A 6837-nucleotide genomic window follows, 5' to 3' on the forward strand; every position below is an offset into this window, starting at 1 on the left:
TTTGGTAAAATGATTAGACCTATATTTTTGCGTATGCGTTTGACTGACATGCTTAAAATGAATCCTTATGCTAAGTATATGAAAGATATTGTCACAAATAAAAGAAAGATACCGAAAGCTGAAATTTCCACCATGCTTGCTAATTACACTTTTAAGGATGGAATAGCAAAGAAACTAGGAGATCCAGGAGTACCAACTATACCATGCTCCATTAAAAGAAACTATGTTAAAAACTGCTTTATGTGATCTTGGAGTCGATGTTAGTGTTATGCCTTTCTCTTTATATCGTAGACTTGATTTGAATAAGTTGACACCTACTGAAAACTCCTCCCTTTCCTATTTGAAGAGGGAGAGGGAAGGAAGAGGAAGGAGGGAGGAAGCAAGGGGGGGGGCTCCCAATTCGGATTGGGCTTGGGGGGGGGGCCTCCCTTGCTCCTTTCCCCTCCTTTCCACTAAGGCCCATTAAGGCCCATATACCTACCGAGGGGTTCCGATAACCTCCCGGAGCTCCGGTATTATCCCAATCTCACCCGGAACCTTTCCGGTGTCCAAATATAGTTGTCCAATATATCGATCTTCATGTCTCGACCATTTCGAGACTCCTCGTCATGTCCGTTATCGCATCCGGGACTCTAAACAACCTTCAGTACATCAAAACACATAAACTCATAATATAACTGCCATCAAAACACATAAGCATGCGGACCCTACAGGTTCGAGAACTATGTAGACATGACCGAGACGCATCTTCGGTCAATAACCAATAGCAGAACCTGGATGCTCATATTGGCTCCCACATATTCTATGAAGATCTTTATTGGTCAACCGCATAACAATATATGTTGTTTCCTTTGTCAGCGGTTTGTTACTTGCCCGAGATTCGATCGTCGGTATCTCAATTCCTAGTTCAATCTCGTTACCGGCAAGTCTCTTTACTCATTCCGTAATGCATCATCCCGCAACTAACTCATTATTCACATTGCTTGCAAGGCTTATAGTGATGTGCATTACCAAGAGGGCCCACAGATACCTCTCCGACAATCGGAGTGACAAATCCTAATATCGAAATACGCCAACTCAACAAGTACCTTCGGAGACACCTGTAGAGCACCTTTATAATCACCCAGTTACGTTGTGACGTTTGGTAGCACACAAAGTGTTCCTCTGGTAAACGGGAGTTTCATAATCTCATAGTCATAGGAACGTGTATAAATCATGAAGAAAGCAATAGCAACATACTAAACGATCAAGTGCTAAGCTAACGGAATGGGTCAAGTCAATCACATCATTCTCCTAATGATGTGATCCCATTAATCAAATGACAACTCTTTGTCTATGGCTATGAAACATAACCATTTTTATCAACGAGCTAGTCAAGTAGAGGCACACTAGTGACACTCTGTTTGATTATGTGTTCACACATGTATCATGTTTCCGGTTAATACAATTCTAGCATGAATAATAAACATTTATCATGATATAAGGAAATAAATAATAACTTTATTATTGCCTCTAGGGCATATTTCCTTCAGTCTCCCGCTTGCACTAGAGTCAATAATCTAGTTCACATCGCCATGTGATTTAACACCAATATTCATATCTATATATGATTAACACCCATAGTTCACATCGCCATGTGACCAACACCCAAAGGGTTTACTAGAGTCAATAATCTAGTTCACATCGCTATGTGATTAACACCCAAAGAGTACTAAGGTGTGATCATGTTTTTCTTGTGAGAGAAGTTTAGTCAACAGGTCTGTCACATTCAGAGCTGTATGTATTTTGAAAAATATTCTATGTCTACAATGCTCTGTACGGAGCTACTCTAGATAATTGCTCCCACTTTCAATATGTATCCAGATTGAGACTTAGAGTCATCTGGATCAATGTCAAAACTTGCATCGACGTAACCCATTACGATGAACCTCTTGTCACCTCCATAATCGAGAAACATATCCTTATTCCACTAAGGATGATTTTGATCAATGTCCAGTGATCTACTCCTAGATCACTATTGTACTCCCTTGTCAAACCAGGGCAGAGTATACAATAGGTCTGGTCCATAGCATGGCATACTTTTATAGAACCTATGACTGAGGCATAGGGAATGACTTTCATTCTCTTTCTATTTTCTGCCATGGTTGGGATTTGAGTCTTACTCAATTTCACACCTTTGCAACACAGGCAAGAACTCTTTCTTTGACTATTCCATTTTGAACTACTTCAAAATCTTGTCAAGGTATGAACTCATTGAAAATCTTATCAAGCGTCTTGATCTATCTCAATAGATCTTGATGTTCAATATGTAACTAACTTTACTGAGGTCTTTCTTTTAAAGAACTCCTTTCAAACACTTCTTTATGCTTTCCAGGAAAATTCTACATCATTTCTGATCAACAATATGTCACTCACATATACTTATCAGAAAGGCTGTAGTGCTCCCACTCACTTTATTGTAAATACTGGCTTCACTGCAAGTCCGTATAAAACTATATGCTTTGATCAACTTATCAAATCGTATATTCCAACTCCGAGATGCTTGCACCAGTCCATAGATGGATCGCTGGAGTTTGCACATTTTGTTAGCAACTTTAGGATTGACAAAACCTTCTGGTTGCATCATATACAACTCTTCTTTAAGAAAATCATTAAGGAATGCAATTTTGACATCCATTTGCCAGATTTCATAAAATGTGGCAATTGCTAACATGATTCGGACAGACTTAAGCATCGCTACAGTTGGGAAAATCTCATTGTATCATCACCTTGAACTTGTCAAAAACCTTTTTGCGACAAGTCGAACTTTGTAGATAGTAACACTACTATCAACGTCCGTCTCCCTCTTGAAGATCCATTTATTTTCTATGGCTTGCCGATCATCGGGCAAGTCCACCAAAGTCCACACTTTGTTATCATACATGGATCCTATCTCAAATTTCATGGCCTCCAGCCATTTCGCGGAATCTGGGCTCATCATCACTTCCTCATAGTTCGTAGGTTTATCATGGTCTAGTAGCATGACTTTCAGAACAGGATTACCGTACCACTCTGGTGCAGACCGTACTCTGGAGGACCTACGAGGTTCTGTAGTAACTTGATCTGAAGTTTCATGATCATCATCATTAGCTTCCTCACTAATTGGTGTAGGAATCACTGGAACTAATTTCAGTGATGAACTATTTTCCAATTCGGGAGAAGGTAAAATTACCTTATCAACCTCTACTTTCCTCCCACTCACTTCTTTCGACAGAAGCTCCTTATCTAGAAAGGATCCATTCTTAGCAACGAATATCTTGCATTCAGATCTGTGATAGAAGGTGTACCCAACAGTTTCCTTTGGGTATTCTATGAACACACACTTCTCCGATTTGGGTTCGAGCTTATCAGGTTGAAGTTTTTTCACATAAGCATCGCAGCCCCAAACTTTAAGAAACTAAAACTTTGGTTTCTTGCCAAACCACAGTTCATAAGGCATCATCTCAATGGATTTTGATGGTGCCCTTTTTTAAAGTGAATGCAACTGTCTCTAATGCATAACCCCAAAACGATAGTGGTAAATCTGTAAGATACATCATAGATCGCACCATATCCAATAAAGTGCGGTTACGATGTTCGGACACACCATTACGATGTGGTGTTACATGTGGTGTGAGCTGTGAAACTATTCCACATTGTTTTTAAATGAAGACCAAACTCGTAACTCAAATATTCTCCTCTACGATCAGATTGTAGAAAATTTATTTTCTTGTTACGATGATTCTCCACTTCACTTCTGAAATTCTTTGAACTTTTCAAATGTTTCAGACTTGTGCTTCATTAAGTAGATATACTCATATGTACTCAAATCATTTGTGAAGGTCAGAAAATAACGATACTCGCCATGAGCATCAACACTCATTGGACCGCATGCATTGGTATGTATTATTTCCAACAAGTCAGTAGCTCGTTCCATTGTTTCGGAGAATCGAGTTTTAGTCATATTGCCCAAAAGGCACGGTTCGCAAGCATCAAATGATTCATAACCAAGTGATTCCGAAAATCCATCTTTATGGAGTTTCTTCATGTGCTTTACACCAATATGACCCAAACCGCAGTGCCACAAATAAGTTGCACTACCATTATTAACTTTGCATCTTTTGGCATCAGTATTATGAGTATGTGTATCACTACGATCGATATCCAACAAACTATTTTCATTGGGTGTATGACCATTGAATGTTTTATTCATGTAAACAGAACAACAATTATTCTCTGACTTTAAATGAATAACCGTATTGCAATAAACATGATCAAATCATATTCATGCTCAACGCAAATGCCAAATAACATTTATTTAGGTTTAACACTAATCAAGAAAGTATAGGGAGTGTGCGATGATGATCATATCAATCTTGGAACTACTTCGAACACACATCGTCACTTCACCCTCAACTAGTCTCTGTTTATTCTGTAACTCCTGTTTCGAGTTACTAATCTTAGCAACCGAACAAGTACCAAATACTCAGGGGCTACTATAAACACTAGTAAGGCACACATCAATAACCTATATATCAAATATACCCTTGTTCACTTTGCCATCCTTCTTATCCACCAAATATTCAGGGCATTTCCGCTTCCAGCGACCATTTCCTTTGGAGTAGAAGCACTCGGTTTCAGGCTTTCGTTCAGCTTTGGGATTCTTCACGGGAATGAAAACTTGCTTGCCATTCTACTTGAAGTTTCCCTTTCTTTCCCTTTGCCCTTTTCTTGAAACTAGTGGTCTTGTCAATCATCAACACTTGATGCTCTTTCTTGATTTCTACCTACGTTGATTTCAACATCATGAAGAGCTCGGGGATCATTTTCGTCATCCCTTGCATACTATAGTTCATCACGAAGTTCTAAAACTTGGTGATGGTGACTAGAGAACTCTGTCAATCACTATCTTATCTAGAAGATTAACTCCCACTTGATTCAAGCGATTGTAGTACCCAGACAATCTGAGCACATGCTCATTAGTTGAGCAATTCTCCTCCATCTTTTAGCTATAGAACTTGTTGGAGACTTCATATCTCTCAACTCGGGTATTTGCTTGAAATATTAACTTGAACTCCGGGAACATCTCATATGGTATGTGACGTTCAAAACGTCTTTGAAGTCTCGATTCTAAGCCGTTAAGCATGGTGCACTAAACTATCAAGTAGTCATCATATTGAGCTAGCCAAACATTCATAACGTCTGCATCTGCTCCTGCAATAGGTCTGTCACCTAGCGGTGCATCAAGGACATAATTCTTCTGTGCAGCAATGAGGATAAACCTCAGATCACGGACCTAGTCCGCATCATTGCTACTATCATCTTTCAACTTAGTTTTCTCTAGGAACACATACAAAACATAGGGAAGCAACAATGCGAGCTATTAATCTACAACATAATTTGCAAAATACTACCAGGACTAAGTTCATGATAAATTTAAGTTCAATTAATCATATTACTTAAGAACTCCCACTAAGATAGACATCTCTCTAATCATCTAAGTGATCATGTGATCCAAATCAACTAAACCATAACCGATCATCACGTGAAATGGAGTAGTTTTCAATGGTGAACATCACTATGTTGATCATATCTACTATATGATTCACGCTCGACCTTTCGGTCTCAGTGTTCCGATGCCATATCTGCATATGCTAGGCTCGTCAAGTTTAACCTGAGTATTCTGCGTGTGCAAAACTGGCTTGCACCTGTTGTAGATAGATGTAGAGCTTATCACACCCGATCATCACGTGGTGTCTGGGCACGACGAACTTTGGCAACGATGCATACTCAAGGAGAACACTTTTATCTTGAAATTTAGTGAGAGATCATCTTATAATGCTACCGTCAATCAAAGGAAGATAAGATGCATAAAAGATAAACATCACATGCAATCAATATAAGTGATATGATATGGCCATCATCATCTTGTGCTTGTGATCTCCATCTCCGAAGCACTGTCATGGTCATCATCGTCACTGGCGCGACACCTTGATCTCCATCGTAGCATCATTGTAGTCTCGCCACCTATTGCTTCTATGACTCATGCCAGTTGCTGATAACTCGGTTACAAAACATGATCATCTCATACAATAAAATATAGCATCATGCCTTGACCATATCACATCACAACATGCCCTGCAAAAACAAGTTAGACGTCCTCTACTTTGTTGTTGCAAGTTTTACGTGGGTGCTACAGGTTGAGCAAGAACCATTCTTACCTACGCATCAAAACCACAATGATAGTTCGTCAAGTTAGTGATGTTTTAACCTTCTCAAGGACCGGACGTACACACACTCGGTTCAACTAAAGTTGGAGAAACTAACACCCGCCAGCCACCTAGTGCAAAGCACATCGGTAGAACCAGTCTCGCGTAAGCGTACGCGTAATGTCGGCCGGGCCGCTTCATCCAACAATACCGCTAAACCAAAGTATGACATGTTGGTAAGTAGTATGACTTGTCTCACCCACAACTCACTTGTGTTCTACTCGTGCATATAACATCAAGGCATAAAACCTGGCTCGGATGCCACTGTTGGGGAACGTAGTAATTTCAAAAAAAATCCTACGCACACGTAAGATCATGGTGAAGCATCGCAACAAGAGGGGAGAGTGTTGTCTACGTACCCTCGTAGACCGTAAGCGGAAGCGTGAGCACGACGCAGTTGATGTACTCGTACGTCTTCACGGCCCGACCGATCAAGCACCGAAAGCACAGCACCTCCGAGTTCTTGCACACGTTCAGCTCGATGACGTCCCTTGAACTCTGATCCAGCTGAGTGTCGAAGGAGAGTTCCGTCAGCACGATGGCGTGGTGA

Source organism: Triticum dicoccoides, chromosome 5B, assembly GCF_002162155.2.
Source record: "Triticum dicoccoides isolate Atlit2015 ecotype Zavitan chromosome 5B, WEW_v2.0, whole genome shotgun sequence".
In the NCBI taxonomy this organism is placed as follows: domain Eukaryota; kingdom Viridiplantae; phylum Streptophyta; class Magnoliopsida; order Poales; family Poaceae; genus Triticum; species Triticum dicoccoides.